At 45.4% G+C, this 23109-nt stretch overlaps 1 protein-coding gene across 1 annotated transcript in view; it reads right to left on the bottom strand.

Moving 5' to 3' along the window:
* Window positions 1–8098: 8098 nt before the first annotated feature.
* The window catches only part of SLC2A4RG (SLC2A4 regulator), a 72583-nt gene continuing 57572 nt past the window's right edge, over window positions 8099–23109 (bottom strand). The window contains exon 10 of the transcript XR_011025226.1: window positions 8099–22268. The gene's annotated coding sequence lies outside the window, so the exon portion shown is untranslated. The remainder of the gene's footprint in view (window positions 22269–23109) is intronic.

The raw sequence follows: 23109 nt of genomic DNA, 5'->3' as shown, positions 1-23109 counted from the left end.
TTGCAGAGCTGGGTGGGAGTGCCTGAAGCCTGAGAGGAGAGTGAGGGAGGAAATGACATCAGGACTGACTTCAAGATAGACACAGTTAAAATGGAGAATCCTAAGAAGGATTTTCTCCTTTTTACTATAGAAAAATCACTAAAATCAAAATGTGAACAGTGCAATACATATGTAAGTAGAGCAAGTATTTATCTACTTATATATGTGGTGTTTTTTTCTGAGATAGTATGGCTGACAGCTCTTCTTTAAAATTCTCAGCACTGACTGAAAACTCCTGTCAACAGCAATAGTATAACTGATCTACATAAACCACATAGCTTCCTAAAGTTGCTCACACACGCAGGCCCGGATTTGCCTAACAGGAGCCCATAGGCACAGATGTCCTGGCACCTTAGACTCCTCCTGCCATGAACCAAAAAAAAAACCTCTGAACCGTACTGCAAGTGTGTTGGCTGTCCCAGCTCTTACGTCTCCCTTACTTCCCCTGCCCCTTAGGGCCTGTTTCCACTAGTCACCGTGCGCGGCTGCGAGACGGGTGGTGGCACTTCCTGGTCAGCGGGAACGCTGATGAATCCCAGAAGCCGTGCCATGCACGGCTGTGGGATTAGCAGCCTCCCGCACGGAAACTGACGGCAATGTCAGCCGAATCGCTAAGGTAAGCGATTCCGCCGGCGGCGCTATTGTTTCCTATGACAGAGTTTCCCCACGTGATTTGCCTGCGGGGAAACTCTGCGGATTCGTCCCGGTTTCTGCACTAGTGGAAACGGCCTTTAGTATTAGGTAACCAGAAGTACCCTCCCAAAGTATTACGTAGCTAGAAGAACTTCAGTATTAAAGGACAACTGTAAGGAGGCTTCAATGTTTTGTTTTTCTTTTTTGCAATACCAGTTGCCTGGCAGCCCTGCTGATCTATGTGGATGCAGTAGTGTCTGAATAACACCAGAAACAAGCATGCAGCTAATCTGGTCAGTTCCGACATTAATGTTGGAAACACCTGATCTGCTGCATCCTTGTTCAGGGTCTATGGCTAAAAGTATTAGAGACAGAGGATCAGCAGGACAGCCAGACAACTGGTATTACACTAAAGGAAAATAAAACATGGCAGCATCCCTACAGTTGTACTTTAAGTAGCTAAAGGTGCCCCTGACTGGAGGGAGATCTCGTCAGTGGAATGCAGAGAGTAGGGTGAGTAACCTCTCATTTACACGCTCATCAGGACTCTGTTTAGGGAAAGAGGGAGGGAGGCGCTCATGGAAGGGGTGTAAGCCGCCTTTCCATCATCAGGCGCCTGTAGGCAAGTGCCTACAGTGCCTAATGGTAAATCCGGTCCTGCACACGTTAAATAAAAAGTTAGAACTAGACGAATGATAAATTGTACAAATATCAGTGCAAAATTTGCACTGAGTGACTTCAAAAGACACCAGTAGACCCCAATTATCATCCATGCAGACTGATCCATCCTGGTGGACTTGTCCGGACGATAATCAGTGTCCATTGGTAGTAAACACATGTATGGGACGATGATAAACTACTACATTCACAGTTGTCGTGCATGGCAAGCCACGTACTTTCAGATCCTCCGTTTTGAGCTTCCGCTAGCGATCCCATCGTAGACGGTCATTGTGCTGTCGTCACATTTAGATGCCATGTTGGCGTCAGACGTTTATTCATTGCATTATCATCCGGGATGGTTTGTTAGCTACAATGGTGGTCTAGCTTACATGGCTTAATACTGCTGGTAATTTTATCATTGATCGTATTGTCTAGAATAAAGATCCCCAGAAATGACCTGGTGTATAGTGGGCTGAGTCAGCATGGACATTGGAGATTATTGAGTCAACATTGGACACAACAAAGCTGCCCAGTGGCAGGAGAGCATCACAGCTCCTTTGTCGGCCTTTCACCGTCTCCCCAGAAAATGCAGTTTGTAGTCTATCAGTTTATGGTTGTTCAGAAAACTGTCCACTAACTGCAAACAGCAAGTCAAGCTTCGTATTTTCAACATGCTGCTGCACATAGTGGAACTGTGGGATTCATCACATGTGATGTTCTACCTTATATATGAAGCACTAACAAATTCCTTTATAAGGGAAGGGTGCCACCAACTGCTCACATAGCGTGTAGAAGACGTGTTCAAGTCTCACTTTTTAAGGTCTTTGGCCAGAAATAGCAAAAACATTAGTCTTACCTTCGAGAAGAGAGAGCACAACGAGTTGAGGATGCTTCACAGCTCTGCTCAGCATCTAAAGTTTGAATGCAGCCAATGGTCACTACTTGTTCTCCGGAGAGTGTTGATAACCCCGAAAAACATCGCTGGGATCTACTAGGAGAGTTTACTTTGTGGTTAGAAGCCGGTTGTTAAAGGGGAACTGAAGTAAGAGGTATACAGAGGCTGCCATGTTTATTTCCTTTTAATCAATACCAGTTGCCTGGCAGCCCTGCTGGTCTATTTCTCTGCAGTAGTATCTGAATAACACCAGAAACAAGCATGCAGCTAGTCTTGTCAGATCTGACTTTAAAGTCTGAAACACCTGATCTGCTGCATGCTTGTTCAGGGGCTACGGCTAATAGTATTAGAGGCAGAGGATCAGCTGGGCTGCCAGGCAACTGGTATTGCTTAAAAGGAAATAAACATGGCAGTCTCCATATACCTCTCTCTTCAGTTCCCCTTTAAATCAGAAGTGATTTTGGAGTCACAGGTTCTACTCTGTATTTAGGAAGAGATTGCTCAGGGGTAAGGGACTCCGTCAGATGTGGTAAGAAACAGTCCAGATCCCCCTAATGGTGTGTACACACTTGAAAGATTAATGAAAGATCTTAGACCAATTTTACCCGCTTCCATGTAGTATGAGAGCCATACCTTCACAGTCTATTCTATGGAGCTGAACTCCCCATCAGACAGAAATCTTTGCAAGATGCTGCACACAAAGATGCTGTAGACATTCAAAAGATCAGTATCTGCAAAAGATCTGTTCCTGCAAAATGCATTCATAGTCTATGATATCTGCAGATCCTCATACACACCTTGTTCAACCTCCCTGGCGGTAAGCCCGACCTCAGGTCGAGCCATGCGCGCAGGAGGATTTCTCAGGCCCTGCTGGGCCGATTTGCATAATTTTTTATTGTGTGCTAGCTGCGTGTACTTCCCGATCGCCGCCGATTCGCCCCGTCGCCCCCTCCCCAGACCCCTTGCGCAGCCTGGCCTATCAGCGCCAGGCAGCACTGAGGGGTGGATCGGGACTCCCGATGACGTCATCACGATCGTCGCCATGGCAACGGGGGAAGCCAAACAGGGAATTGCGTTCTGAACAGGATTTCCTGTTTGCGCTGATCGCCTGAGGCGGTCGGAGGGGGTGGGGGGATGCCGCTGCACAGCGGCTATCATGTAGCTAGCGCTAGGCTAGCTACATGATATAAAAAAATAAAGTGCTGCGCTGCCCCCTGGCGGTTTTAATAAACTGCCAGGAAGGTTAACAGACATTCATCTGCATATCTGACAATCATCTGCAGATCTGAAAATCCATCCTGGTGGATCTGATCTGCAGATGAATGTCTGTTAAACAAGGTGTGTATGAGTATCTGCAGATATCATAGACTATGAATGCATTTTGCAGGAACAGATCTTTTGTGTCTGTACAGCATCTGTGTGTGCAGCATCTTGCAAATATTTTTATCTGATGGGGAGTTCAGCTCCATAGAATAGACTGTGAAGGTATGGCTCTCTCATACTACATGGAAGGGGGTAAAATTGGTGTAAGATCTTTCATTAATCTTTCAAGTGTGTACCCACCAAAAGTGAAGAGCTTACAGCCCTGGGCAAGCCACCTCAGCTCCTGAGTCCCAGGCACAAAAGGGTGTAACTGGAGTGCCTGTAACTTGTGTTAGTTACACCAAGTGGCTTGGGCCTTCTTCTCTGCCCGTTGCTTGGGTGGTCCATACATCTGTCAATATTTGGAGTGGGCTGTCTTGCACCTGGCAGCCCCCTCCAAAAGTTGTACTCAGCAGAAATTTTCAACTGTTATAGCCACACTTTTACAACCTAAATTAATAGTTCAACCGTCTCACTTCATAAACTTACCAACCATTAAAGAGACACTGAAGCGAAAAAAAATAAATGATATAATGAATTGGTTGTGTACTATGAATAATTACTAGAAGATTAGCAGCAAAGAAAATATTCTCATATTTTTATTTTCAGGTATATAGTGTTTTTTCTAACATTGCATCATTCTATAATATGTGCAGATTACACAACACTCCGCATTCAAAATGATTCTTTCAGAGCAGTCTGTGAACTAATGACCTCTCCTCTGGCAGAGAAAAAGTAAATAGTTAAGGAACAGTTGAGATAATAAAAGTCAGATAACAGCCCTCTCCAAGACTTTGAAAGTTGTAGAGATAATGGCTTTTTTGCATAGAGATAACAACTGGAGTTTCTTAACTCTTCCTGTACTGGAAACAATTAGGCTGATGTATCTGATCTTAATGTTTAATTTCTTAGCTGTACTACACATACAAATCATAATATCATAGTTTTTTTTCGCTTCAGTGTCTCTTTAAGCTGAATTTTCTCATTCCATTCTTCACTTATACCACAAGGCTAGCCAGAAGGATTGAACTGGGGTCTCCAGCATCACAGGTCAGACTTCCATCCACCTGAGCCATCAGCACTGTAGAGTGGTCTACAGAAGATGGCTTGGGGAGTCTCATGTTGCTCATGGCCTACTGTAGTTGTTCAGTTTGTGCTTTGTAGATTGCTGATGACATTTTTAGACTCCATACATACACTGTGGCTCGGTGAGGTAGACCTCGGTTAATCTGCGTTATGCTGCGATGAGTTAGTATCCCGGTGTTGGTTGTAATTAATTCCATGTTTTGGGTAGCATTCATGACAACATTGACATATCTGAATGCTATTTTTAGTTTGGTATCTAGCTCAACGGATACAGCACTTGGGCCATGACACGCTAGTGGTGTTGGAGCCACGGGTTCTAGCCGGGGTAATTCTTTTGTTATGTGGGTCTGCTTGGTCAATGTGAAATATTAGAACCAGCACATCTGTGTTTGGGAGAAGGAGATGGCTCAGAAGGTAAGGGCTTTGACAGCTCTGCTGAGAAACCTGAGTTCAATTCCTGGTGGTGGACTCTGACAATGCAGGTTGTAGTCTGCATACTTCTTTATTACATTTGTGAATTGTTGGTCAGTGTGAAATATAAGAACGAGCAGCTATGTGTTTGGGAGAAGGAGATAGCTGAGAGATTAAGGGCTCTGACAGCTGTGCTGAGAAGCCTGAGTTCAATCCTGGACTCTGACAGCAGAGCTGAGAAACCTGAGTCCTAACATTGGGTGTGCTCTGACAGCACTGCTGAGAAACCTGAGTTCAATCCTAGGTGAACTCTGACAGCAGAGCTGAAAAACCTGAGCCCAGACCCCTCTGAGTGAAGGCCTTGTGGTGATGGACAAACCACCTCAGCTCTTGAGTCCCAGGCATAAGAGAGATGCCTGTAACATCTGTCAACAACACCAAAGGGCTTGGGCCTTCTTCTCTGCCCGTTGCCTGGGTGGTCCATAAATCTGACATATTTGGAAGGGGCTGTCTTGCTCAGGGCAGCCCCCTTCCAAAGTTGTACTTAGCAAAAAATTTCAATTTTTTTTTTTTTTTATATCCAGGTTCCTACATCCTAAATTATTACTACACACCTCAACATCCTAAATTGCTACTCCACCTATCTGACATTAAACTCTACACCCTTTACCTGGCTCCCAACCATTATATATTGGCACCTCTCACTCCTAACTTCACCAGCCAGGGGATTGAACTGGGGTCACCAGTATAGCAGCTCAGACCTCCAACCACCTGAGCCACCAGCTCTGGCCATGCACAAATCTCTTCGTCCATCATACTTATCATCTTCACAGACTTCACGGATAAAAGACATTCCACACAAGCCCAAAAGGATTAGAACTCACACCTTTAGCACATCAGCCAGTGAAGTTACCTCTGTACTTCTCCAAGTACTCATACCCACAGTGGCTCATTCTCCTATCTCAGAAATACAAGACATCCACCAATAATAAAAAAATGCCACCTAACACTCAGAAACTGGACTCCCTGGTCCTCTTCTCTGATATCCTTGCCTGTTGTTCAAAACTGACATGGATCTTAGAATTTTCACTTTTCTAATCCAGCAAATAATTTCACCTCCCATCAACCAAGTAGGTGAGATTATTTATTATTTAAAATAGGCCACATCCTGTAAATTAGAGGCCTTGGCAGGTGGACTGAACTAGGGTCTCCAGCATAGCAGGGCAGACTTCCAAACACCTGAGCCACCAGCTCTTGAGTACAAATGAATTACCTTAAGTGTGAGGTCTCATGTCTGAGCCATCTCCATCTACTCCACCCATCTCACAATAAACTTCCCTCCATCTATGATTTAACACTAAACTCTTAACAAACCAGTCCCATCAATAATTTTTCATTACACTGCCTACAAATCTAGTCTTTTGTGAATTATGTTTGTGAATTATGTGTGATTTCTCCCTAACCCCAATGTATTAGCAAGAAAACTGAGCAACCAGGTGGCGATAACCCAGAGGTAAAAACTCAAATTCAAACCAGAATGGATCCTAATATCCAGACTCAGATACCAGATTGGAAGGTTTGTGGCCATAATTCTCTAGTAAAGACCAATTAAATGCTTATTTTTCTGTAGTCAGTTTGTATGCAGCTTAAAGCGAAGTACTCACTTGCAATAAAAGTCTTTGGAAAATGGAAGATTACAGGCTAATTTTACACCCTTCCATGTAGTATGAGAGCCATACCTGCACAGTCTATTCTATTAAGTGGAGTACACCCATCAGATAGAAATCTTTGCAAGATGCTGTACACAAAGATGCTGTACACCTGCAAAAGATCAGTTCCTGCAAAAATGCATTCATACACACCAGACATTCATCTGCAGATCAGACAATCATCTGAAAATCCATCCTGGTGGATCTGATCTGCAGATGAATGTCCATTAAACATGGTGTGTATGAGATCTGCAGATATCATAGACTATGAATGCATTTTGCAGATACTGACCTTTTGCATGTGTAAAGCATCTTGCAAAGATTATTATCTGATGGGGAGTTCAGCTCAATAGAATAGACTGTAGGTATGGCTCTTGTACTACATGGAAGGGGGTAAAATTGGTCTATGATCATTCATTTTCCAAAGACTTTATCTTAAGTGTGTACTTAGCTTAACATTGGGCCAATCAAGTAGCCAGTAAGGTTGGATGGCAATCTGCAACCAAGTCAACCGATGATCATTGTTGACGAGTCTTTAGCACAAGAGGCCACACTTGGTGGGCAATAGGTGTTTGGCTAATCAAAGTTGAAGGTGTGTATCAGGCTTAACACCTATTGCCCATCAAGCGTGGCCTCTTGTGCTAAAGACTTAACAACAATCATCATTGTTTGACTTGGTTGCAGCCTGCAATTGGCCATCCAAATGCACTTCCTGGCTATTTGATTGGCCCAATGTTAAGCTAAGTACACACTTGAGATAAAAGTCTTTGAAAAATGATGATCATGGATGGTCAATTGCAGGCTTCAACCAAGTAAAACAATGATCATTGTTGACAAGTCTTTAGCACAAGAGGCCACGCTTGGTGGGCAATAGGTACACACCTTCAACTTTGATTAGCCAATCAGACTAATTTTACCACCTCCATTTAGTATGAGAGCTACCCTATACAATCTGTTCATAGTATTCAAACTGCAGGTCCTCATACTATAGAGGTGGTAAAATTAGCCAACCATTGGCCAATCAAAATTGAAGGTGTGTACCAGGCTTTAGTCATTTAAGACCAACAGCAAGAACTTTTTTTCCACTAATAAAGGCATGCTAATATGAACAAGCCTTTTGTTGTAAACTTGAATCCCCGCATATCAGAAACCAGTCCAGATCTGCAGACGGGACTCTTCTCGGTTGCGCTCCCAGTATAGAGCATAGCCTGATGATCTGTGGTACATTATATTGTATACCGCCACCTGTTTTACAGGCACTGCAGTAATCCTGGAAAGAAATAAATGAAACTGGAAACAAAGATACAAAAAAGAAAAATCTTTATTTTGACCAGGATAATTGACAAAAAAAAAAGAAGTTTCGCTCTGTGCTTGGCACATTACACTCCATGAGGTGGCGCTTTGAAACATACTTTCAGAAAGTCACAGCTGATTAAATGGAAGAAGTTTGAGCATCCCCTCAGCCCCCCTCTGCTACATTTCACGCGTACAGACAGCCCCCCTCCCCGGACGAAGACCTGACCCGCAGATATGGACACCCTGCACTGTTATTTGGCTTTAAAGCTCGCTGCACGCACAGAAAGCCCAGCAGTGCCCATTGCTGCAGAGCCGCCCCCCCCCCCCCCCTCCCAACCCCTAGTGCATGAGAGACGGCCCCCTCCAGCCTCTCCTGTATCTATGGCAAGTCTTCCAGGCCAACATTAGTGCAAGAGTTAATTATTAGTCTTATAAAACGAAAAACATAACTCAAAATAAAGCTTACATTGTCCCAGTTTCTTCTCAGGCACTTTGGAATGTGCCACGATAGACTTGTCATCCAAACCACTGTATCCCACCCAGTGCAATAGTCGCAACTACCTCCCCCTGCTGGTGACCCTCCTACAGTGCAACTTCCTTTCACACTTTTTGATTGTTTTTCTAAAGGTGCGTACACACATGCGACTATAGTCGTTTGAAACGATCGTTCCCCGATCATTTCAAACGACGATCGTCTGAAAAAAAGCAGCCAACGACTATTAAGTCTAACGACAGACGAGCTAGATCATTCAAAATGAATCTAGCTTGGCGGATTTTTCCCAACGACGATCGTTTGCAAAAGTAGTACATCGTTGGAATAGGTCGTTCGTACTAGGCTTGACATGCGCATTTCACTATTTCTCCATGGAACTTTTCATTTTTATGCGCAAGCGCAATAGTTGCTTTTACGTGATGTAACGTTCGTTCTAACGATCAGATCGTTACACACCTTTCAAAACTAACTTTACTTAGGTCGTTCTTTCGTCAATTAAAAGTTCGTTCGTCGGTCACAACGAACGATTGTTGTCGCATGTGTGTACGTAGCATTAGCCAGGTTATCGGTACGGCTGATAAATGAGATGCAAATACTTCAGAGTTCATGCAAATTTACATACATTTTATGCAAATATATGCAGCTTGAAATTGGACCAATCAAGTCCCACCCAGGTTTAAATTGATTGGTCCAATTTCAAGCTGCATATATTTGCATACATATTTACATAAATTTGGAAGTATTTACATCATCATTGATCATCCCTAGTTATAGGGTGGGGTGATTTACTACACAGACTTGCAGTGAGGGCTCATACACACAATGCATTCAATGTGGTTTGCGAATCTCAAACAGTTTCGTATAGGGAACACATTACAGCATCCTCCACTAATGCGTGTTGTGCATGCACTGCCTTTTTCAAACGCTGCAGCCATACGCAGTTTTGTACAGAAACGCATGCGGCTGGACTGTGACCCGTGGAAAAGGAAGTACGGTACTTATCCGTTAGCAGGGCGCATCCGGCAGGTGGCGCTAATTACTATTCCTCCTCCAGGCCGACATGGAGAGTAGGGAAAGATGTAACTCTGGTGGAGTTTTGTCGCCACCTAGAAGATGCGCCCGGCTAACGGATAAGTACCGGAAATACATATGAATAAAGTAACGCTTAAGAAGGCATGCATTTTCAATGCCATTTTGTGTTTTTTTTTTTGTGTCAGCAAGTCCTAAAACAGTGTTCATTTAAAAGATCAAATCACCAATCAGGGAAATGATGAGCTAAAAATGTACTGTATGTGTAGATTTCAGTTCACTCATTAGGGCCCTTTTCCACTAGCAATCGCAATCACAAATCACAAACGCCAGTTTCATTTAGGGCCCTTTTCCACTAGAGCGATTGCGATTGCTGAATCGCAAAATCGCAAATCGCTAGTGATTTTTAAATCGCTAGGGTTGTTACTTTATCATAGAAATCACGAGAAGTATTTTCCACTACAGTGATTCGATTTGGAAATCGCTAATCGCAAATCGCAATCGCTTGCTGGAGCGATTTTTACAATGATAATACAAAGCAAATGAAAATCGCAAATCGCAATCGCATAACAGAAAGGAAGTTTACAAGGACTGATTGGAGTTGGAAACCACCAGCTGATCAATTTAGGCAAATTTAAGACCAAAATTCGCTTGTTGGAAATGGTCGATGAGATGCTAATAATTTTGAGTTGATGCAAATTCCATACAAAAGTATGCAGCTTGAAAATGAGCAAATCAAATCCTGCTGTGATAAAATGCAATTGATCCATTTTCAAGCTGCATAAATCTGCATATATCCTGCACCAACTCCAAATTATTTGCATTTCATTGACCATCCCTAGCTGGGAACACTTAGGCCTCCTTTCCACGGACCGCTGAAAGGCAGTGAAATGCCTCTCAAACTCTCTCAACTGCTCACTTCTGCCTGGTAACTGCTTGCTGCTGCACGATAACTGCTTACTTCTGCCTGGTAACTGATTGCTGAGCACACAGCTCAACAGTTCATGGAAAGGAGGCCTTAAGGTGACCATACACTTATAGATGACCATCAGATAGACGGAGCAGTGCTTTTCAGCGCTGCTAGATTTGCGCACAGCCATAGACTGTAATGGGAATCAGTCTATAGCGGCGCTCAGTGAGTAACGTCGGCTCCGTCAGAAGACAGAGCCGAAGTTGCTTAAAAAACACAATAATTTGGCCTCCAGCAATTGCTGGAAGCCGAATTATTTCATTCCCCACCATCCATGGCCTGGAGGGGGAATAGTAATTAAATCGGCCTGGACTTGTGCAGAAGCAGGATCAGCCATATAGCGCTGTATCCTGTGCCCAAGTCTACCGGCGCCGATTTCAAATGTACTCCAGATAGATCCCTCTCTGATCACAAAGGGTTCTATTAGCAGCCCACACACTGTACTCAGGTCTCCCTGTTGGAAGCAGAGTGCTCCTCCTCCTTGTGTCATGTGACAGAAGGTAAAGGTCAAACACTAGAGGTCTGGCGTGTATGCTGCTGGGCCTCTAGTTTCTGACCTCTAGCTTGTGTCACATGACACATGACAGGCGTGACAGGTGAGAGTTAGGCCTCCTTTCCACGGACTGCTGATAGCCAGTGAAATGCCTCTCAAACTCTCACAACTGCTCACTTCTGCCTGGTAACTGCTTGCTGAGCACACAGCTCAACAGTCCATGGAAAGGAGGCCTTAGCTCTGCTGCCAAAACCAGCATCAGTCGTACCCTGCTCCCGATCAATCTAAATTTCCATCCTGTGTGATCAACCAAATCAATCGTTTTGCACGAAAATCGCTCAGGCATTGCTTGCTGCATCGATTTCTAGCAGATTTGATCAGTGATCAAATCTGCTGGATATTGATGGGTAAAATCATCACGTGTATGGCCACCTTCACACACTAGACATATTAAGCGCGTATGGATAGGTACGCAGCGAGGGGCAAGGACTGCTGCATGGTTTACTTTCTACTGGAAAAATAGAGAAATAAGCAGGGTTGTTTTAAAAATGTGCCTTGTTCAATATTGAGGTTAGTTGGGCGTCAGGCCAAGGAGCGCTGTTGTAACAGCACAGGAGTTGCTGGTGCCACCATAGACAGTAATAGGAATTATGGCTATAGCGGCGCACAGAGTGTAACTTCAGAGGCATCAGAAGACTGAGCTGAAGTTACATTTAAAACACTGTAATTCGGCATTCCCCACCATCCACGTGGACCTAGAGTGGAAAAAGTATTTAACGCGGCCAGGACTTGTGCAGCAGCAGGATCAGCCATACCGGCTGTATCCTGTGCCCAAGTCTCCCGGCGGCCAGTTATCTCGTACGCCAGGCCAACCCTTCTCCCGTGGCCTTGTCTGCAGGGTAAAGCTACAGTCAGTTTCCCACTACCAATTTCCCATGCATGTTTTTGGAGGTGGTTTCCCCCATGGGAGCTGCCATCTTGCTGGTGGTGTCAACACTATGCACAGAACAGGGAGAATTCATAGATTGAAGTGCTGTGTGGCATCTGAGCGTGTCAGCAGGGAGTTTGTGTCATAATAGATAGTTTCTAATTGCTGCTTCATTAGTGCAAGATTCCCCAAAATCTATATATACCTAGTGCATACATGAAGTGCCCATTAAAACGGATAAGGTCTCCATATTTACATTGGAGCTGTACCAATGAATTATTAGGTGTGCCTTTACTTACTGATTCTAAGTAGCTGATGCACCGCCGCCTTTGCAGGTGAATGGGGATTTGCATACAGGGCGAATATTCAGGTGTGTGTGCGTGCGTGCGTGCGTGTAAAGCCAGGTACACACCTTCAATTTTGATTGTCCAAAAAAAGAGCAATCGTACGTAGTACGTAGTATAAAAGCTTACCTGCACCATCCAGTCATCGTGTTCAAATTCTTTTGGCCCTCATACTACATGGAGGTGGTAAAATTGGCCAATCAAAATTGTAGGTGTGTTATCGGGCTTAAAAATCCTCGTACACACAGTATGTGGACTCCCCGTATTAAACAGCTTCATGTCGTGGCTTACTTCCTTTCATACAGCACGCCCAATATGTTAATGACCGGAGGCGGTCAATAACACAGGGCTGTGGAGTCGGAGCAATTCTTGGTACCTGGAGTTGGAGGTTTCATAAACTGAGGAGTCGGAGTTGGATGATTTTTGTACCAACTCCACAGCCCTCCAATAACATACTAATAATTGTGACTCGCGTGCAAATTGAACGCAAGCTTGGATGAGCCTATCAAATCCACTTCCTGACAGTTTTGTTTGGCACCGTTCCAAGCTGCATACCATTTGCTTGCGAGCTGGAAGTATTGGCACCCCCACTGGCCTTCTCTATTAATGACAAGGGATGGTCAATCAGCAAATACAAGCAGCTTCAAAACTGACCAGTTGTATCAAAATCAAATGGAAGATTGACGTTGGATTGGTCTGTTTTCAAGCTGCGCACATTTACATATTTGCACGACTCTGCATCAGTTCAGAATTGCTTGTGTCTCACTGGCCATCACTGTTTATAGCGGTGGGGCAGTTGATTGGAAGCTCTTTGGGAACAGACATGGTGAGATTGGGGCTTTGAACTCTACTGTCAAACATGGCGGCGCTATAGACAAAGGAAATTGATTGAAAATCTTCACATTGATTGACCCATATATACTTTACACCTAGCCCCGCATGTCAGCTGCTTGTACAAAGAGGCATGTCCTCTTTAATAGATGGGTTTGTACAAGTCACTTGTTGTTGGAAACATCATGCAACCGGGCCAACCAATAGGAAGGTGGGAGAAAGTTGCACCCTCACCGTAAATGGCTGGATTTGCTAGGTTGACATAGGTTCAGAACACCTAGGGGGAGGGGCTTGTGTGCACAGCCTATGACAGCGTTTGACACTTAAAAGGTGGCGATGCTGTTTATTGCGAGAGGACAGCTTGCCTTGTTACATCTTTATAAAGTGACTGGACGCATTTTTAACACTATATGGAAGGAAAGAGATTCACTGGTTCACAGAGGCCACACTGAATATCCTTCACTCAGATTAATGATGACATATCGATAACCACAGCCATCTACTGCTACAAAGAGGCCCTGTCTATCCGCCCCACGCTGCATCTAAATCTGCATTACACAATCTGTACAAGAACAACAGACTGGAGGAAGCTTGGATATACAGTATAGTACCTTATTCTACATAAATGTGGTAAAATAAGGGGCGGTTCTTCCATTGTAGCAACATGAATCACGTGCCTTCAGGGCAGCAACAGTTAGAGGAAGGAAAGAGGCAGCTCCCCTCCCCAAGTCTCCCACTTCCTAGATGCACAGCACCACTTCACTCACCTGCTCTCAGCGATGGGATCTCCATCCGCCCATCCATTTTCCTGTATCCATGGCTACAGCGGTGCTTCATGTGACCTGTTACATGCTGTCAGGTCACATGAGGCACTACTGTAGTCAGAGAGGAAGCAGGATTCCACGTGTGGCAGGTGATCCCATCACTAATCTGCTGAGAGCGGGTGAGTGATGCAGCGCCGGTGCAGCACATACCCAGCAACCTGTGGATCAGATGCTGCGGGCCAGCAGGGAGGAGATGGTATGGGAGGAGGTGCAGCACATACCCGGCATCCTGGGAATCAGATGCTGTGGGCCAGCAGGGAGGAGATGCTGTCTTGGAGAAAGCAGAGGGTTGTAAGCGTAGTGCCAGTGCCTGCAATGCACAGCCCAATTTGTCTCTCCTCTCAGGGCCAGCTTTGCACTCACATTTGGGGGGGCAAAAAGTTGCTTCAGGCGGCAAAAAGTCTAAAACCAGCCCTGGGTAAGATTGTGGATTGATCGTATCTTCAGACTGTACAGTGTATGCTCAGCATAAGGTCTCAATGTAGGTATTGCAGAGGGGTGCTTACAAGGTGGGTCTTTGCCAGAAAAGTACACAAGTGACGCCCCAGTTCTGTTCACTGCGGAGGAAGCAGCAGCCCCAGCCAAAGGAAGAAACATGTCTCTTAAAAGAAAAGGCTCAATATTACATAAGACCTCAGTAGCTGTGGCGGACTGCACTGTGTAACGGGAAGCACAAAGCTCCAGGTTTCAGCAGAGTGTCGGGAAACGCAAGTCTCTCACCACTCCCACCTCCAGGTGGCCACATCAGTCTAAACATTTGCAAAAAGAAAAAAGCCTACCCCAATTAAGGAAGAAAGTTTCTTCGGGTTTGATGCCTACCTGAATGCAGGGAAAGTTCTGGATAGTACAGTCTTCCTGTTCCTCTGCTCAGCCCATTATTACTTCCCTGTCTACCAGCATTTGATATCCTCTTTGGAACTCCTTGTGCTCCCCGGTAGTTCTCTACTGAGCACACGTGAGTCTTCTTTACCGGCTGACGGCGGAGGACCGACGGGCCGCGTAGAGGAGCGGGAATGCTCTATACTATCCAGAGCATTCCCTCTACGCTGGTAAGTATCAAACCTCAAGTCAATTTCTCACTTTAGTTGTCCTTTAAGTCATAGCAAACCTACTGATGTCCATTAGTGTATGGTAGCCTGAAAGCTGTGTCTAGGATCCATTCCCATCCCCAGGGATCATATGCTGTACACATGGGGGCGTCTCAGAGAGGCCAAACACTGGGAAATGTGGCGGCCGAGCACTAGGCTATCCATACACGTCTTGGGATATCGCCCTTGCATGTACCCCTGTAGAAACAAACCCCTCAATTGCAGAGCAGGAGATTTGGTCGCAGCCAGCACCACCATAAACCGTAATAGGAATTAAGGCTATAGCAGCGCACAGAGTCATTTCGGCGGCGTCAGAAGACAGAGCATAAGTTACTTTTAAAACACTGTAATTCGGCCGCCAGCAATAGTTGGAAGCCGAATTACATCATTCCCCACTATCCACGTGGACCTGTAGGGGGTATAGTAATAGGAGCAGGGTAAGCCGTAAATCGGCTGTATCCTGCACCCAAGTCTTTCGGCTGCAATTTCTCTCGTACACCTGTAACCTGTAGAAGGGGGTTACACCAAAATATGTTGTGCATTTCTTAGCATTTGCTCAGCCTAGTGGAAGTGATGACCACTAGGCACCAGCAACCTCGGAGGACAACCTCGGGGTATGCTACAGGATTAAAGTGGACCTGAACTCTTGCACAGGACAGAAGGAAAACAGAGAAACGCACCCTGTACGAATTTAGAGAGTTTAGCCTGTCTAATTCCCCTCATCTGTGTCTAATCACAAGATGTAATCTGATCTCTCCCGTGTCACATGACTGCCATGGCAGATAAGCTCATTTGAAAGCACAGGATGTTTACAATATGCCTGCTTCAATGAATCAGGAAGTGGAAACAGTGCAGCTTTATTGCAGGATTTGTATTAGCTGTAATAAAAATGTTTTTTGTTTAAAGGTTATTATGCTGTCGTGCATCTTTTAAAACACAGAGGACGTTCTGAGTTCAGGTCCGCTTTAAGTTGTGACCAAGAGATCACATTTTATTTTGGTGGGGGAGTGGTAAGCAGGAAATATACTTATTGGACCCCTTATTATTGGAGAGGATGTAATGTTAAAGCGTACTCAATTGGAGCTTCACTATTGGCCACGGATTATGCCACCCATCACATCAGAGGACATCTGGCCCCTCCAGCTCGAGCGATACTTCAACATTTTAAGTTTCCCTCTCGTCGTATGTGTGGATGGCCAGCAAGATGCAAACAGTTTTGAGTTGATGTGAATGTTATGCTAATTTGTGCAGCTTGAAAACAGACCAATCAGATGCAGTCAATTTCCAAACTGCATATATCTGCACCAACCAATTATTGGCATCCCTACTAATCGTCAGATAAGAATGGTGAAGATGGCTGCCTCCATGAGGAGACACTCACAGAATGAGATGTTTTATGGACAGCCTGGCTGCCTCCAGCAGGGAAGAGCCACAGAAGATGATGTTTTATGGACAGTCTGGGTGCTTCCAGCACGGAGGAGCCACAGAAGGTAATGTTTTATGGCCAGTCTGGCTGTCCCAGCAGGGAGGAGCCACAAAACAAGATGTTTTATAAACAGTCTGGCTGCCTAGAACAAGGAGGAGTCACTGAAGGTAATGTTTTATGGATAGTCTGGCTGCCTCCAGCAGGGAGAAGTCACAGAAGGTAATGTTTTATGGACAGTCCGGCTGCCCTCAGCAGGGAGGATTCACATAAGGTAATGTTTTATGGACAGTCTGGCTGCCTCCAGCAGTGAGGAGCCACAGAAGGAGATGTTTTATGGACAGTCTGGCTGCCTCCAGCAGGAAGGAGCCACAGATGTTTTATGGACAGTCTAGCTGCCCCAGCAGGGAGGAGCCACAGAAGGTAATGTTTTATGGCCAGTCTGGCTGCCTCCAGCAGGGAGGAGTTACTGAAGGTACTGAAGGTAATGTTTTATGGCCAGTCTGGCTGCCTCCAGCAGGGAGGAGTCACTGACGGTAATGTTTTGTGGCCAGTCTGGCTGCCTCCAGCAGGGAGGAGTCACTGAAGGTAGTGTTTTATGGCCAGTCTGGCTGCCTCCAGTAGGGAGGAGTCAAAAGTGATGTTTTATGGCCAGTCTGGCTGCCTCCAGCAGGGAGGAGTCACAGAAGGTGATGCTTTATGGTCAATCTGGCTGCCTCCAGCAGGGAGGAGCCACTGAAGGTAATGTTTTATGGACAGTCTGGCTGTCTCCAGCAGGGAGGAGTCACTGAAGGTAATGTTTTATGGACAGCTTGGCTGCCTCCAGCAGGGAGGAGTCACTGAAGGTAATGTTTTATGGACAGTCTGGCTGCCTCCAGCAGGGAGGAGTCACTGAAGGTAATTGTCACAGAACAGCCGTGAGAAACGCAGGCGAATCGGGAGGATTCGCGCAGTCCATTGTCTGATCGCTTCCTGGTTAGATTTGCACAGTCATTGCAGCGAACAGAATGACATTCCTTCTTTTAAAAGACAGTTTTTTTCCTTTTACCAAATGGCAGGAAGCCTTCAGAAGGAACTGTCCCAGGCACCCAGTTGTGCTAAGGGCCCATCCATCAGATGAAGTCAGATAAGTAGCCTGACAGAACCAATTTAGAGGAGAGAGAGTGAGACTCCCCGGCCCCGATCTCAGCAGGGAAGCCGACACGTAGCCTGCTGTCCTAGCTTCAAAGAGCCCTTCACCTAGACCTGACCTGCTGTAATTCCTAGATGTATATAATAATCCATAAACTGCTATATTTGTCATATTTCCTGTGTTACAAGGCTGGCAGGCCCTCCAAACTCACAGAGCATGCTGGGCTTTGCCTGGTGCTGGTACTGAGAACGTTTTAGAACATTCTGAGGTAAGGGCTGTCAGTTAGGCAGTTCGAAAGTGCCCTGGTGATACCACAGGGGTCCTACCACTCATGTTTGGTATCAGGGAACTGGATAAATCGGGACGGACCTGAAAATGTTAGTAAATCTGCCCTCACCTGTACGGTTCTGTGAGATAGAGCCCATATATGGTTAGATATGATTTTTGGTCCCCAGCAGAAGGGGAGGACTCATCTCATGTTCTAAGGGGGTGTGTGGTTCCCACCCTCACTCCCTCCTACTGGATCAGGGGTATAAGAATGGCAGAGGACCCAAAATCAATGTCTTCCACTTTGAACATCATCCTGATTACATCCTTGCCAGCTTGAGGACATGCTGGCATCTGGCTTGTTTGGACTTTGACACTGAGTCCTCCACTCTGCAACCAAGGACTTAGCATTTCTTTCCCAGAAAGGACATATTTCCCCGAACCTAAGTATTTTCTCCTTCCTTTTATTTTCATACTGGCTATTAATGTTTTTTTAAATTGTTGATTTTAATGGATTTTCTGTATATATTAATTATTTATATTGCATTTAATAAACGACGCTAACGTCATTTGTTTATTCAGCTACCCTGCTTTTCAGTCGCACAAACTGAACCCTGACTTCTGAAGAGTCGCCACTATTGTTGCTAACTAGACAGAATAGAGCAGCGTTGGTGAACCTATGGCACGCGTAGTCTAATCTGCTGGCACGCCAACGCTGCTTATGAACTGGCTGCAGCGTCTACTAGACGCCACCGCGCCAGTTCATAGCCCGCAGCCCCGCAATCTCCCGGGAGGCAGAGCAGGGCTACGGGAAGATGGCATCCGTAGCCCTGTACTGGAGACTATTTGTGTCTCCAGTACAGGGCTTCGGGCGCCATCTTCCCGTAGCTCTGCTCTCTGCCTGTCAGCGCGGGAGACTGCAGGAGGATCGTCCGGGGGAGATGCGCGCCAGAGGCCGACCGAGAGAGAAGACTTCTGTTAGGTGAGTACATTACTTTTTTTGCAGGTGAAATGCGGCCCACTGTGTTATTTTCTGCTAAAAGGTTTCCCACATTGCATTATTTTCTGGTGAAATGTGGCCCACTGCGTTTATTTTCTGCTGAAATGCTGCCCACTGTGTTTATTTTCTGGTGAAATGTAGCCCCCATTGCATTATTTTCTGATAAAATGTTTCCCACATTGCGTTATTTTCTGCTGAAATATGGCCCACTGCGTTTATTTTCTGGTGAAATGTAGCCCACATTGCGTTTATTTTCTGCTGAAATGTAGCCCACTGCGTTTATTTTCTGCTGAAATGCGGCCCACTGCGTTTATTTTCTGCTGAAATGTTTCCCACTGCATTATTTTCTGCTGAAATGTTTCCCACTGCATTATTTTCTGCTGAAATGTTGCCCACATTGCGTGATTTTCTGCTGAAATGCTGCCCACATTGCGTTTATTTTCTGGTTTCTGGGGTAGCTGTTGCTGCATTTATTATTTAATGGTCATAGTTGGCTAGATTTGCTGCTTTTGGGTTACTGCGGGTATACTAATAAATAGCATCACACAGTTTCTGCACACCCATGATGTAAATCCTCGTTTCACCACATCATGGCGGAAACACTGCTTTCTTATGCCTCGCTGTTACATCATTACATTAGCTCCGCCCATACAATGTCATGGCCACGGCAATTTTTCGGCAGGTAATGTTTTATGGACAGTCTGGCTGCCCCAGCAGGGAGGAGTCACATAATGTTTTATGGCCAGTCTGGCTGCCTCCAGCAGGGAGGAGTCACTGAAGGTAATATTTTATGGCCAGTCTGGCAGCCTCCAGCAGGGAGGAGTCACTGAAGGTAATGTTTTATGGCCAGTCTGGCTGCCTCCAGCAGGGAGGAGTCACAGAAGGTAATGTTTTATGGCCAGTCTGGCTGCCTCCAGCAAGGAGGAGTCACTGAAGGTAATGTTTTATGGCCAGTCTGGCTGCCTCCAGCAGGGAGGAGTCACTGAAGGTAATGTTTTATGGCCAGTCTGGCTGCCTCCAGCAGGGAGGAGTCACAGAAGGAGATGTTTTATGGCCAGTCTGGCTGCCTCCAGCAGGGAGGAGCCACAGAAGATGTTTTATGGCCAGTCTGGCTGCCTTCAGCAGGGAGGAGTCACAGAAGGTGATTTTTTTTTATGGACAGTCTGGCTGCCTCCAGCAGGGAGGAGTCACTGAAGGTAATGTTTTATGGCCAGTCTGGCTGCCTCCAGCAAGGAGGAGTCACTGAAGGTAATGTTTTATGGCCAGTCTGGCTGCCTCCAGCAGGGAGGAGTCACTGAAGGTAATGTTTTATGGACAGTCAGGCTGCCTCCAGCAGAGAGGAGTCACAGAAGGAGAGGTTTTATGGCCAGTCTGGCTGCCTCCAGCAGGGAGAAGTCACTGAAGGTAATGTTTTATGGACAGTCAGGCTGCCTCCAGCAGGGAGGAGTCACTAAAGGTAATGTTTTATGGCCAGTCTGGCTGCCTCCAGCAGGGAGGAGTCACTGAAGGTAATGTTTTATGGCCAGTCTGGCTGCCTCCAGCAGGGAGGAGTCACTGAAGGTAATGTTTTATGGACAGTCAGGCTGCCTCCAGCAGAGAGGAGTCACAGAAGGAGATGTTTTATGGCCAGTCTGGCTGCCTCCAGCAGGGAGGAGTCACTGAAGGTAATGTTTTATGGACAGTCAGGCTGCCTCCAGCAGGGAGGAGTCACTAAAGGTAATGTTTTATGGCCAGTCTGGCTGCCTCCAGCAGGGAGGAGTCACTGAAGGTAATGTTTTATGGCCAGTCTGGCTGCCTCCAGCAGGGAGGAGTCACAGAAGGTGATTTTTTTTTATGGACAGTCTGGCTGCCTCCAGCAGGGAGGAGTCACTGAAGGTAATGTTTTATGGACAGTCTGGTTCCACTCACAGTTTTACCCTTCACTGATACAGTATGGGCCCATTTAAGGGCGAGTTTATATGTAGGAACACATAGGGAATAAAGAGTGCAAATCTCATTCATGACAAAGTGCTGGGACCTATGTGTGATGCAGCAATGTAGTGTGTGAAGGAAAGGCAAAACGAGCTGCAGTGAAACCCACTAACTTACCTACAAGTCAACTGAAGCTTTGTTGGTTGGGCCAAATTCATCATTGCTAACCCAAGCCACCAATTGGGTTTGCCACACAGTTCAGCCACCAATGTTGGGAGAGGAGTGCCATCTAGTTGCTGGGTAATGCACATTCTAAACAGCAGCATTGATAACCATGTGTTAGTGCTGACATGAGGTGTGGTTATTATGCATCCACGTGTCACATCTATCGTGCCACCCGATAGGAGCCCTCCGAGTGATGTTTAGACTAGGCTATGATGCTACTCAGCCTTCTGCCCCAGAGCACTCTGGGAGATCAGGTGTTCCTGGTTACAATGGCCAAACATTGACTAAATCATATTATTCGGTAAAGTCCTTCTTTAAATGCTCTGCTGCTAATGTCTCTGTGTCAGTTACCACGGGACCTCTTCACGGATCTTGGTGTATTTGCCTTCGTAAAACAGAAGGAAATCTGCAATAATTTAGCTATAAGTGACCATTTGTGGTTACCCACAATGCACTACTGCTGAATATGCAAATTATCCCTTTTCACAGGTCCTGTGGGGTTTGTTCTGCAGCATGGGGGGGGGGGGGGATTTACACAGTAACAGGCACATGGATTAGATGTGTTGGCGGGTGTATGTAAAGTGTCCTGTATGGGCGTCTGTCTGCAGTAACGTTCTGTAGGAAAATTCTACCTCTGCTTCATCTAGAAATTATCTGTAATGTGGCTATTTGTTGCCAAGATATTATTACAGTAGCTATAACTGAAGGCTGGTTTACTCTGCTATCATTGTGGTACGTACTTCCTGCAGATGATTCTGGTGAAATATCGCCATCTAGTGGCTATTATAAAATACTACCATGTAGGAATTTCCATCATTAAAAATAGTTGGAATGGGCTGAAAATGAGCTTTTCTGCATTTTCTTGCTCTATAAGAAAAATAATAATGAAATTACTGCATGGATAAACAGAACTTTCCCACCCAGAGTCCGGAGGAGACGCACAGAAGCTGCTTTAAAGCCCAAATCTCATTAATGTTATTTTCTGACCATGTGGATAAAGCGGTTTGAACAATGTATCAAAAAAAAAGGTCTATAATATAATAGGAATAAAAGGTACTTCGAAACAGCGCGGTTAGGGATTCTGACGATCACTGCCTAAGGTTCACTTGTCTACAGTAGCTTTGTTAGACTGCAGTTTGTTGCTTCTTTTCATGTATGCCTCTGTTGCTCTGGGACTTTGCTTGTGGTAGCCGATATCTACTGCGGTTTTTGTGTGAACCTGCCTTTGCATTAGACACATTGTATCATGTTAATCAGTTAATACTGTAGCTTAACCTAATGTACAAAAGCTGCAGTTAATTCTTGTATACTTTTGCTAAATACATTTTGAACTTTTTGCATCATTTATGCCTGGTGTGCAGGTTATTTATTTATTAAAGCTTTTTGAACCCCTTTAGTGGTTTTTACAGCTGTCTGTTCCCATAGAAAGATTTTTTTTTTTTTTTACACATCCTGTGTCCCTGACATCTACATCGCTTGCAGTATAAACAATTTTGGTACTGGGCAGAGCAACAATGAAATAAATATTGTGGTCCCAACCATTTCTCTGCCTACAGTACACATTTTCATCTTCTGCAGTCTGTGCTGGTTGGACAGTGAAAGTAATACTCCAGGTGGAAACAGACAGCAGTAAAATCTCAAACCCCTCTCTTCACACCAGCCAAGGGAAGAATAAACCATTTTCCTGGAGGTGGGCATAAAGTAATTCTGTACTGGGCCAGTGCTTGTTGGAATGGCAGAATTGCTGCATGGGATGCACCTCAGTGCTCTGAACTTGGCGCGGCTATAGCACTAGTGCTGTAGTGCGTACGCCGCACAAGTGTAATTCGGGGTTCTGGCAATCGCCGGACCCTGAATTATATCTCTTTCAGAGTTGCTACAACTCGGAGGGGGGGGATAGTATAAAACGCTTCCAGGAATTTGAGCAGCAGCGGAGTAAGCAGTCATTCATCTCAAACTGTGCCCAACTCACGAGCGACCTACATATCAATACGCCCCTCACCACCTCTGCCTAAAATCTCTAACAAAGCTGAGACAAGCCCCCATAGTTGGGTAAGGAT

The sequence above is a fragment of the Hyperolius riggenbachi genome, chromosome 12, assembly GCF_040937935.1.
Source record: "Hyperolius riggenbachi isolate aHypRig1 chromosome 12, aHypRig1.pri, whole genome shotgun sequence".
Taxonomy (NCBI): Eukaryota; Metazoa; Chordata; class Amphibia; order Anura; family Hyperoliidae; genus Hyperolius; species Hyperolius riggenbachi.
This window is presented reverse-complemented; position numbering and strand designations above follow the sequence as displayed.